The sequence below is a fragment of the Natator depressus genome, chromosome 1, assembly GCF_965152275.1.
Source record: "Natator depressus isolate rNatDep1 chromosome 1, rNatDep2.hap1, whole genome shotgun sequence".
Lineage (NCBI taxonomy): Eukaryota > Metazoa > Chordata > Testudines > Cheloniidae > Natator > Natator depressus.
Window position 1 is genome coordinate 345,697,348 of NC_134234.1, and position 13,358 is coordinate 345,710,705.

Sequence of the window (13,358 nt, forward strand, 5' to 3'; positions counted from 1 at the left end):
GGAGCTCTTTTGAATCCTTGTTACTCTCTTTGTCCTAAAAATATCCTGTCTCTAAGAAGCATAAATACATAAAATGTCTATCATTAATGCCTGCGATTTCCAGTCTATTAAAAAATATCCAACAGAAAATGGCTGGAATAGCACTCATAATGCTACTTTCCTTGTTAGGTTGTAACTGCTGTGTGAGTGGGAGATGGTCCCACGATAGCCAGGAACCTTCCTAGCTTATCCACTCCCCCAGTGGAATTGGCAAGAGAAAGAACCTGAGTCCTCGCTCCCACACCCCTTATCCACAGGATGCCTGACCCCAAGGTCTCCCTTTCCACTCTCCTCTGTGGCAGGGACCTTGTAACCCCGACAACACTGGGCCCAGGATTCCTGAGGGGCTCGACCTGCAGTCTGCTCGTGGGCACTTAGGACAGGGGTAAGGTGTCCCCACAACGGGGTGCTCTCTTCACACCAGACGCTTCCCGGACACCCACTGATTATTACATACGTGCAAAGCAAAAACAATTTATTAAACAGCAACGAATAAATAAATAAAGGAAAATGGGGAAGGTTAAAGGAACAAGTCACCCCACCCTGTGGGCTGAGGGACACCACAAACACCCGTCTCTGGAGTGTAAGGGCAGTTCACAGTCTGTTCCTCACCATGCGCCAGGCCTCCTGCCTGGGCCCTGGCTGTGCTGCAGGGATGCTGCGGGTCGGACCCTTGCTCTGCAGGTTCCCACAAGTCCTCGGGCTCTAGGTGGTAGGACCCTTCTTCCCAGCGTCAGGCCCCATCGGTGTTCTGATCCCCGCCTTGCCTGGGGGCGTCTCCCTGCGCTGGGCCCTCTGCGCAGGGCCCCGCCCCCGCCCCCGGCACTGTCCCCAGCTGCTCACCGCACCCGGCTCCGGACGGCTCCAGCCCCGGCCCCGGCTCCACTCTGCCTCAGCCTGGGTGCGGCTCTGCCTCCAGCTCAGCTCTGCTCTCTGGGCTGCTGCTCTGGCCCGTCAGGCTGCTGAGGCTCTGCTCAGCTCGGCTCTGGCTGCTGCTCTCGCCTTAGCTCGGCCTCCCGCTCAGGCAGCTCCCGCTCACACGGAGGACGGGACCCCGGGCTCCTGACTCCTTCATTGGCCTCCCCGCCCTGTCAATCAGGCTGACCTGCAGCATTGGCCTTTCCCCATTCACCTTAGAGACTCTCAGTCTCAGGATCCTGATTTCTCATTGGCCCTTCTCCTTTCTTTTGGTCCTGAGAGAGGGCCATGAAAAAACCCCACTAAGTTTTAGTAAGCGGCCAACAGTCCCCTGAGATCTGCTGACAAACAAGTTCAGTCCAGCATCACATGGTCGTGCTTTGGCTTGGAAACCTCAGCGAGTCACCAACACTTGCTGATGAATAAACAAAAATGGGTTTTTTTAATCAAATCAAAACACAAACCCCCACCTCCTCCCCAGGTGTAAATCTGCTCTGTTCCATGGGCCTCACTGCAGCTACACTAAGTTAGACCGGACAGGGATCTGCACCTAGAATTACTCCTCCACATGAGAAGATAGCAACTGCCAGGCTGGAAGAGACGAGTGGCCCATCTAAGGCAGTATCCTGTCTCAGTGACTGTCACTCACCAGCTGCTTCAGGACGGAGCGGAAGAACAGTGAATTACTCCTTTTTGGAGAAAACTTGGGGAGTTTCTTCATAAACCTTCTCAAGACTGATTCCCCACTCTGGCACTTCGAGTGCAGAAGGTGGGGGCCCTCAAGCATTCTAAAAAATAATACTGGCCACTCCAGGCTTGTATTCAAATTCCAAAGTTACAGTTTATCGCTGACCTTGGGTGGGTAGATGCTGCCACCTCCCAAGTGCAAAAACCCTTTCGAGAGGCCAGGAAGGCACACTTGGGAATTCCTTCCTCTGGGGTACCCTCAAGCCATTTCACACACACACACACACACACCCAGGGGAAGAGCTGAGAAAGAAAACAAAGGAAATCAGCTGTTGCCACCAGCTAATTAAACAACATGTGCACCAACCTGTGAAGACACAAACTGCAATCCTGGTCTTAAAAGAGGTGAACTTTATTAAAAAAAAAAAGAAAAATCTAAAACCTCAGGCTACTGCTAGATTTAAAAAGAGCAAATACTAAAATTAAGAAGCAAGAATAGCTTCCTTGAGGTCCCGCTTACAGGTTACAAGCAAAACAAAAGCACCTGGGGTTACCACAGAGGAGTCCACAAGGCATAAAGAAATAAAAGAGATAAACTTCATTGCGTCTCCCTAGACATTTCCTGATCTGCTTCCATACCTGGGGTTCCAAATGAGTAGTTTCTAGGTATGATCTGAGGATTTTTCATACTTGGCCCAAGCTCTTACAGCATAGTTCCAGCCCAGCTCTCCGGGAGAACAACACAGACAGACAAAGGGGAAGTTTTTTTCCAAACTTTAAAAACTTCTTGCCTTCCCATTGGCTCTTTTGGTCAGGTGTCCGCGCCCTTCCTTTTACCCAGAGACTTTTTAACCATTTATAGGTAAAGCAAGTGGAGAACAGCTACTAAGAGGGATTTTATAGTTAACTGGCTGGCTGGGTGTCCATAAAAGGGAGCTCCCCCCACCGCCATTCATTTATCACAACCCTAAAATAAAATTGGGGGTGAGATTATTCAGAGCTCCCTAAGGAATTTGAATGTCCAAATTCCAACTAAAATCAACAGTGTCTAAAATCAGTGTCTAAAATGCGTGTCTTGCTCTGAAAATCCAGACCTTGAATTCTAAACCATGAAGAAATCAACACCTGCAACTCGATAAGAGAAAACAATGGAAAAACCCCCAAACTCTTTCCACTGTTCGGAATCACAGAGTGTCTGTGCAAGATTCACCCCTAAATTAAAAGGATCACTGGCACCTCATCTGAACAGTTATGGAGAGAGCGACTTGAATAGGATTTTCTAGTTCACAGAGGAGAATGAGTTAAAGTGGTTAGAAGATCCCTGACTCATGAGTATTTTTAGACAGTTTTTTATGCCGCCAGAGGACTTGAGAGGCCCTTTGTTCCTGAAGGCCTAATTAGTAAAAAAGAAAACTTTGCATAACTCCTTCAACTGATGTAATTTTTTCCCTCCATGTTTTTGAGGATTATTTTCTTCCTAACTCCACGTGGGGTGAGGGGCACATTATACCCTGCAGCTCCCTTTCTTCTGAAAACTTTATGGGCCAGCTACATTGCTGGGATCATTCTACTGACTTCACTGATGCTGCCCTGGGCTATTCAGAAGCCCTGAATGGGAACTGTCCACAGCAATTCAGGAGCAGTGGTGAGCAGGGGGTGAGTAATCACTGTGACTGGTTTTATTGCTGACTCTGCCACTTGCTCCCTGGGTAACCTTCACCTCAATGTGCTTGTTCACCTCCACATAAACCAGCTCTCATAGCACACAACAGAACCACTAACCCAGGAACCTATCCCTGCAACAAAGCCCGTTGCCAACTGTGTCCACATACCTATTCAGGGGACACCATCATAGGGCCTAATCACATCAGCCACACTATCAGAGGCTCGTTCACCTGCACATCTACCAATGTGATATATGCCATCCTGTGCCAGCAATGCCCCTCTGCCATGTACATTGGTCAAACTGGACAGTCTCTACGTAAAAGAATAAATGGACACAAATCAGACATCAAGAATTATAACATTCATAAACCAGTCGGAGAACACTTCAATCTCTCTGGTCACTCAATTACAGACCTAAAAGTCGCAATATTACAACAAAAAGACTTCAAAAACAGACTCCAACGAGACACTGCTGAATTGGAATTAATTTGCAGACTGGATACAATTAACTTAGGCTTGAATAGAGACTGGAAGTGGATGGGTCATTACACAAAGTAAAACTATTTCCCCATGTTTATTTCCCCACACACACACACAAACACTGTTCCTCAGACGTTCTTGTTAACTGCTGGAAATGGCCCACCTTGATTATCACTACAAAAGGTTTCCCCCGCCCCCTCCCTCCGCTCTCCTGCTGGCAATAGCTCATCTTAAGTGATCACTCTCCTTACAGTGTGTATGTAACACCCATTTTTTCATGGTCTGTGTGTATATAAATCTCCTCACTGTATTTTCCACTGAATGCATCTGATGAAGTGAGCTGTAGCTCACGAAAGCTTATGCTCAAATAAATTGGTTAGTCTCTAAGGTGCCACAAGTCCTCCTTTTCTCATTGCATTACTGTGACCCATTAGAGAGAAGTGATTTGAAGCAGAGAAAAAGTAGCGCACACAGGGCACTTGGAGACTTCATTGCCGTGGGTGCTAAGACTTAAAACAGGGTTTTTAAGCTTCAATTCCATCTTGATATTTACAAGGCTACCGCACTCTTGGAAAATGGACAGACTTGTAATTCCTTTGGAGAAGTATTAACCTCAGGTATAAAGAAGCCGCAGTTACAGTGGATCACTGCATGAGCCAGTTTTTTATTGTTGACGCTTAGATCAAAGGATGCAAACATTTTGTAACCAGACATGTTACTAACCTTGTCTTATAACAAGGGAACAGCTTCGAGCTCCACCTGTTGTAGGAGGAGTCAGATGTCTTGGGTTGTCTTTCTGTTTCTATTGTTGTTGGGGTTTGACGCCTCTGCACTGAGTCACACAGTCACTTTAAACAAAATGGAGGCCAAGGTCTCTCGTGTCATTCCCTTAATCAGGCCACGATTTAAGGCCACACAAATTGGGGCTATTTCATTTTCATTCAAATGTAGTTTCGAATTTGGGATTTCTTAAAAACTATGTGGGGTAGAGCAGCCCAGTCCAGTGGACCTTGAAATCAAAGCAAGACACTTCTGCCCTCTTCCCTGGATACGGAACCCCCCCTTGGGGACATCATTTACACTTTGAACAACATTCTGGATCGGGTAGGAATGTTTTCTGCAACATGCCCCATGGCTGATCAGACTTTATGTCAAATCTCATCCCACAGCCATCTCCTCCTTCACCAAGAATGTGTCATTTTCCTCTCTCCTGGGTTTCCTGCTGGGCTCACTCAGCTGCATTGTCTGAAGTCAAGACTGAACTCAAAACCTTTCTGTAAAAGAGCACTGCTTCCTTTCACTCTGAGCCATCCCTCCCCTTGGCCCATGAGCAAATCTGCTCTAGGCAGCCCTTTGAGACAGCATTGGTGACCCAAGTGGAGCTCCAATCTTTTACTCACCATAGAGTAAGATTCACCCTGGGCAGACGACCATCACAAAGGCCCATGCGCCACTGACGTCCCTGCTAAGACCGAGTTTGAAAGTTTAAAATGGGACTAACATTGTTCATAGGCTTCGTACTATCCCCCGCCAAAGAGTGAAGTTCAGACTTCAAGTCCTGATAGGAAACATACTGGAGGGAATGGAATGATTCAAAGGGGATTGGATCTGACCTGCTGGGAATGGAGGTGGTCAGAATGGAGAAAAATGGATCCCTGCTTCCTAGCACGTTTAGAATGAACTGCCCCATGCCCCCAATCACGACCAGCATGAATTGAAAGGACCAAACTGGATTCTTTTCTTGACACCACTTGTGCTACTGATGCTGCTCAGAATACCTTCACATTCATTCTCATTGCAGCACCAATAAAGTCATTGGAATGATATGAGAAATGTAGTTGGACGAAACAATTTTAAGATGAAAGACAACTGAAGAGTGCAATGTGCATGTCACGCCCTCTGAGGCTGAGATTAGTCCACTAATCACCAACGCTGAGGAAAAGAGCTGCATCCAAAGAAGGACTTACGAAGGCAATCAAATTTATTTGGTAACTAATTAGGACCGCCTCACAAACAGCATCGCAGATCCTCCAGGCAGTCCTCGGAACTGTATAAAAGTATTCACGACTCAGACCTCTTCTAAACACTTCTTTGGATTTCATCTCCTCGGTGAACTGGGTAAGTCCAATTCAACTCAATCTCTTTCTAACCCTGGAGATATCAGTCTAGAGCCTCCTTTTATTTTAGGTCGAATCTTGCATGTAGTCACTGTGATTTTTGTCAGGGATCAGGGTGTTCTTCCCTCTTGTGCAATTATTTAGTTGCAAGTGCTGGTGGATTCAGGATCTGAAGCTAAAGGAGGGACTTTAAGAGCAAGATATGCAATTGGGAAACATATTTCCTGTTAACTGGACAAGAATTAGGGCATTTAAATCTTTTCAGTAACTTATGAAAGTCAGTTAGCCCTTTTTCACTTAGCTGGATTAGGAAGAAATTTTCTCAGGTTAGTCCAGAAAGGGCCAATTCAGTGGTTTGCTACTTTCCTCTGAAGCAGCTCTTACTCCTCACTATTAGAGACACAAGAATCAATGAAGCTGACAAGTGGTGTGACCCATTCTAGCAATTCCTATGTTCTCCGGAGCAGAAATACCCATTGAAGGAGCTTCTCCTCAGATGGTGTAATAGCATGGCGCTCCATGAAAGTCAGTGGACCTGAAATGACTTTACTCCAGTTCAGGAGTTTGTTGTTAGTGATTTGTTCGGAGAAAAGCAAAGTTTCTGTTTATTCATCAGCAAGCTTTGGTGACTCCCAAGGTTTGGAAAACCAAACAGTCACACTGTAATACCGAGCTCAACTGGTTTGCATGCAGAGGTTAAATCCTCAAACAAAAAAAAGAGATTACCTTGATCCCAGCCATGTTATCTTTGATAAATGTCTAAAATGGACCCAAAATCCCAGGTGTCCAGTATAGAAATAGTTGCATTTATTCTAGCCAGTGTTTTACAGAGAAAATCATTCAGAGGATCTCAAAGGGGAGGATCTCAAAGGCCAATTGGGAGGGAAGTTTAGTGTGAGTGGACAAGAGGCGTAGAAAGAGAAAATAGGAACAAATACATGACCACATACAAAGAGATTAAATCCACTTCTCCTCTCTCTCTCGGGACCCATGCCGACCTCACGACAATTCTAACCGAGCTTTGAAGCCTTTCTTCCACTAGCACTTGTACCTTCTCTTTACTCTAACCCCGGTTGTGTGTTTCAGGTTTACCTCCATCCCAGAAAGATGACTTTCTCCAGTCTCTGCTATCCAGAAGGCGGGGTGGCCCGACCCAGTCCAGTCACTGGCAGCTGCAACGAGCCCTGCGTTAGGCAGTGCCCTGACTCCGAAGTGGTGATCAGACCCTCCCCAGTTGTCGTGACCCTCCCCGGACCAATTCTCAGCAATTTCCCTCAGCAGAGTGAAGTGGCAGCCGTAGGCGCACCTGTGGTCGGAGCTGGTTTGGGAGGCTCATTCGGTTTGGGGGGATTGTATGGCTACGGAGGCCGTTATGGAGGGTTGTATGGTTTAGGGAGATATGGTGCCTATGGAGGCCTTTACGGTTACGGGGGATTATTGGGCAATGGGGGATACTGCGGTTACCCGGGCCTTTATGGTTACGGGGGATTATTGGGCCATGGGGGATACTGCGGTTACCCGGGCCTTTATGGTTATGGGGGATTATGGGGATACGGGGGATATGGCCGTAGGTATCTTGGTGGATATTGTGGGCCATGTTAAACCCAGCAGGAACCTCCACGGAAGAAGGAAGAACCAGGAAATGAACAGCAAGATACAGATTCACCCCTGATCTTTTGGGCATGGCTTTCCAAAGTACTGAGCAAACATGGCTCCACTTGAAGTCAGTGGGAGCTGTGTGTGCTCAGCACCTTGGTCTGATAGCCATGCTGCATTTCTAATGTTATGCTTTAGGACTCTTTCTGCCAAGGCTTTCCCAGCCATGTGCTGATTCTTTTATTCACATGAGGACTCATTCTGAATTACACGCAGGCTGTTTACACTGACCCCGCAGTGTGAAGGAAATAGGAGCCTTAAGATAGGCATCATTTATGGTTATTATCACTTTAAGTCCACATGTTCTATCCTTCTTATCCATATGTACCTTTAATGCCTCACTTTGACCTTTCTACGGCCCATGTATAATGGAGAAGCTGCGTAGTCCTCTGCTTCTATTTTGCTTTGGCTCATTTTTCACCCAATAGCGTAAAACAAGGCACTTAAAATTGTTACAGTGGGGACTTGTTTGTCAACCTCTGCAGCTGAAAGAAAGCAAACACAACATCTTGTCTGAAATACATCCCACTGAGGCAGGTGATCGGACGCAGCCCTTCTTGAAATACTGGAAATACATTCTTTCTGCTCTGTAGTATTTCTCCCTGTAACTGTGTACTGCCAATTTCTTTTGCATTAAAATCTCTGCTGCATCATAATATCAGTCTTCTGGTTCTCCTTGTTTCTCCCTCCTTCCTAAAAAATCATGTTGGATGAAATTCCTCCCTTTGGAGACGGCAGCACTGGGCACTTCTCCAGTTGCAATTTTCAAAGCCCTGAGGTGACAGGAGAATCCAGCCCTGGGAGTGGTTGATAGCATTCTGCAGGCCCTGAGTACCAGGGTGGAGTTCCTCCTTGCATTACCTGTTTTAGCAAAGCGTCTTTTCCTGCAAAGACTTAGACAGATTTTCACTTTAAGAATGTAAGTTTTTCCTTTGATTTCAAGAAGACCAATCACATGGTTCGTGGTAAGAGTCTCTGTGAGTCTTTGCAGACAGTGACCCAGGTTTTCGTAAGGAAAGGAAAAGTGGCCACCAGATCAGTTAGTTAACGCAATGTTAACGGTAGACCAGGGGCGACGGATTCTTCCTAAGAGTGTGGGTGTGGCACGAGGCCCTGCTCCTTCCGGGGGCCCATTCCAATCCCTCTTCTGTCCCCGAGGTACTGTCTCCCTGGCCAAACTGAAGCTGGAGCCAGGCTGGGGAGCCTGGGCTCCTCCGTCTGCCAGGGCTGAGGGGCCTCAGAGCAGCCCCCGGTCCGTGTCCACAGCTCCTGGGTCCCACACACATGGCAGGTGGAGGGTCCGCGCATAGACACATATTCAATAATTAGAATATGAAAGAAGTGAATAAATATGCTGAATTCTTCTGGGAACGACTTTTTTGTGTGTGGGTACGTCTGTCCCGCGGTCTGTCAGCAGCGAGGAGGAATCTTGTGCTGAAGCCCAAGTGGGAAGGACCAAAGCTACAGAAACTGCTGAGGAAATGGGAGAGTGTCTCTTTAATTCCTCTCCAGCCGTGCAGGGCAGTTTGCTACCAGGGGTGGGGAGGGTAGAACCAGCTCCTGTCCCATGGCTGTGCCCTCAGGGGATGGGAATGTTTTGCCAGACAGAAGGAAGTTTCTCCAGGTTGCTGGCTGCCAGGATGTTGCAGTTAAGCAAGGAGCAGAACTCACTCTAAAATGCACAGAAAAAGGTGTCCTTGAGCAGAGGTTCTCAAACTGAGGGTCCAGACCCCTCAGGGAGTGGCAAGGTTATTACATGGTGGGGTCGCGAGCTGTCAGCCTCCACCCCAAACCCCGCTTTGCCTCCAGCATTTATAATAGTGTTAATATATAAAAAGCGTTTTTAATTTATAAGGGGGTGGGGGTCGCACTCAGAGGCTTGCTATTTGAAAGGGGTCACCAGTAAAAAAGTTTCAGAGCCCCTGTCCTACAGGGAAGCCCAGAGAAAAGTGGTGAGTCTCGGGGACCGCTGCGGTGGGTGTGGATTGCATGGGCTCTGTAACTGGAGGCAAACCCAGTTCAGAGAGGGAGGAGGGTGCAATGCTTCCCAGTAAAGGGTCTCTTCTGGCTGTTAGCTGTGAGCCCACAGCTGAACAGGGGGCAGATTCCTCTCGAGGGAGCACAGGGGTGTGTGCCCCGGAGGGTGGCAGTGGAGCAGAGGAAGAAGTAAAGACGGGATGTGGGGAGGGGTGTCTACAAGAATGTCTCCTCACTAATTACAGAGGAAGGCTTGCCCAGGAGAAATTTGCTGGATCTGCATCTGTAATCCCAGGGACCCCACCTGTGGCTCAGGTTTTTAGGGGGAACTGTGTAATTGACCTCCCTGTGGGAGCAGCAGACAACTGGCCTCTGGGGAATGGAGAGAGGTGGCCGAGGGTCCCCCAAGCCAGGTCCCATTATTGCAAAATGTTTTTCCTATTGTACTTGTGAAAACTAACTCTGTCCCTTTATGGTGGGGATTAGGGGTTCTTCCAAGCCTTCCCCTGTCAGTGAATATGCTAATGAACCCTCTGAGGAAGGGGAGGAGACAGCCATTTCCCGGGCAGGTAAACCCCTCCCCACAGCTAAGCATCAAACACTGAGTGATGGGGGCGGGCAACTCAAAGGAATCCCAAGAGTGGGGGTGGAATCGAGGAAATGCAACACCCCAGGAGGTGGGCCAGTGACATACAAGGTCCCCATACGCCCTTTCCTTGCCAAACCCCCAATGATGTACCTTTACTGAGGGGATGAGGAATACAGTAAATGCTGAACAAACGGATCTGTTTCGACAGAAGGCGTGGTATGATAATCATACTTGGAAGCGCCTCCGTGTTACCAATTTGCTGGTAATGTTATGTCTCTTACTACACGCACTGTGGGTTAAGATAAAGAATTTGATCCTGGAGGTAAATACTTTAAAAATATGTGACATGCATGATTTTTGGAAGACTTTTTGGTACAGATTAGGAGTGGTAACAAGGAAGTCCTATGAGAACACTGCTTCTCAGCTAGTACCTGTAAACAGGCTTAGAGCTTGGCATAACAGAGAAAGCATAACCAATCTAGACTGGTGTGTGGAAGGGGAAACTGAGACACATCGCCTCATGGCATTGGTGGCTAAATACCTACACTTTAAAGGATATTGATATCTGCATGATGTTAACAATGTTTTAACAGGATGCTTTCAATGGCGAAAATACACCAAAATCTTTTCAGACATCCTGGGAACAGAAACCCAGAACTCTGCAAAAGCACCTATGGATAACACTGGAGGTAGTGTAAGCAAAGCCAAAAATGGATTTTAGGCACACTGCCTCCGCATTGGTCAGTGACCAAACCTCTGGCAGTAGTCGAAGGGGAGAGGTGTGATGTTACACCCCCATATTCTTCATAGAAATATGATTATGATATGAATATGGCATAACTCAGATATAATTTATGTAAGATATCATTGAAAAGGTTTTTGTTTATTTACTGAGGTAATCTGCTTTAATCTGTTTTCTATCCCTTATAAGCATTTAAAATTTACCTTTTGTAGTTAATAAACGTATTTCTTGTTTATAACATAGCCCAATTTGAACAATTCATATCTGGGGGTGGGGGGGAGAGGGTAAGAAGCTATGCACAATTCTCTCTACATTGAGGGAGAGGATGAATTTTTATGAGCTTTCACTGTGCAGAACTTTCTATACAGTTCAAGACAATATTATTTGGGGTTCATCTCCCAAAAGGCGTGTGTATGAGCGTGCTGGGTGAGTCCTCTCACATAGAGCTGACTTCGGTTTGTGTCCGCAGCTGGGTGTGGCCCTCCTTGTGTGTGTGTGCTGCAAGAGGCCGCAGAGCCTAGTCAACAAAACAGGGCAAGGGACCCCAGGCTGGTGGAGCAGGAGAGACTCAGTGAAACCCAGGTACATCGGGTGGCATCCTGTAGAAGGGGCAGGAGCGGCGCGGTCCAATCGGTCACAGAATGGAAGAGCAATTAAACCAGAAGACAAACAGTATGTGGTAGTAGATATTTGAATTTGAAGTAAAGTGGAGTCAAAAATTGTCAAAAAAAAAAAAGAAAAAAAAGAAAAGAAAAAGCAAAAGGGATAGAAAACAGAGTAACAAGCCTACATTTCCATGGTTTCATGAAGGGCTGTATCCTATCCCCAGCGCCAAAGTGGTGTATTTCTCACACAGTTCTCTTACTTTTTTAGTGCAGTTGTAGAGTCTGACAACCAAGTCTGTCTGCCCCCATTTTTAATGACTTGTTCTACCCTGGCTCCGGCTGCTGCTCTCTCCTTAGCTTGGCCTCCCGCTCAGGGAGCTCCAGCTCACACAGATCCAGATCCAGGATGTTGTTCAAAGTGTAAATGATATCCCCAAGGGTGGGTTCCATATCCAGGGAAGAGGGCAGAAGTGTCTTGCTTTGATTTCAAGGTCCTCAACCTCTTTGAAAGTGATGCAACCGAGCTGATTTACCCCAAGAGAGCACCTTCACTTTCCAATAACAAAATCCCTCCAAAAGTAATAGAGCCCCCGAAACCGGTTCTGACCACAGGGGCTCCTATGGTCCCACTTGGCCCTGCTGAGAGAAATTGCAGAGAATTGGTCCTGGGAGGGTCACAAGAACCGGTGAGGGTCTGATCACCACTTCGGAGTCAGGGCACTGCCTAACACACGGCTCGTTGCAGCTGATAGCCACTGGACTGGGCCGCTCTACCCCACACGGTTTTTAAGAAATCCCAAATTCGAAACTACATTTGAATGAAAATGAAATAGCCCCAAATTGTGTGGCCTTAAATCATGGCCTGATTAAGGGAATGACACGAGAGACCTTGGCCTCCATTTTGTTTAAAGTGACTGTGTGACTCAGTGCAGAGGCGTCAAACCCCAAGAACAGTAGAAACAGAGAGACAACGCAAGACTTCTGACTCCTCCTACAACAGGTGGAGCTCTAAGCTGTTCCCTTTTACACTGTGTTACAAGACAAGGTTAGTAACATGTCTGGTTACAAAACGTTTCCATCCTTTGATCTAAGCATCAACAATAAAAAAGGTTTCAGAGTAGCAGTCGTCTTACTCTGTATTCTCAAAAAGAAAAGGAGGACTTGTGGCACCTGAGAGACTAACCAATTTATTTGAGCATAAGCTTTCGTGAGCTACAGCTCACTTCATCGGATGCATTCAGTGGAAAATACAGTGGGGAGATTTACATACACAGAGAACATGAAACAATGGGTGTTACCATACACACTGTAAGGAGAGTGATCATTTAAGATGAGCTAATACCAGCAGGAGGGGCGGGGGGAGAAAACCTTTTGTAGTGATAATCAAGGTGGGCCATTTCCAGCACTTGACAAGAATGTCTGAGGAACGGTGGGGTGGGGGTGGGGGAAATAGTTTTACTTTGTGTTGTGACCCATCCACTCCCAGTCTCTATTCAAGCCAATTAATTGTATCCAGTTTGCAAATTAATTCCAATTCAGCAGTCTCTCGTTGGAGTCTGTTTTTGAAGGTTTTTTTGTTGAAGAATTGTCACTTTTAGGTCTCTAATCGAGTGACCAGAGAGATTGAAGTGTTCTCAGACTGGTTTTTGAATGTTATAATTCTTGATGTCTGATTTGTGTCCATTTATTCTTTTACGTAGAGACTGTCCGGTTTGACCAATGTACATGGCAGAGTGGCATTGCTGGCACATGATGGCATATATCACATTGGTAGATGTGCAGGTGAACGAGCCTCTGATAGTGTGGCTGATGTGATTAGGCCCTATGATGGTGTCCCCTGAATAGATATGTGGACACAGTTGGCAACGGACTTTGTTGTAAGG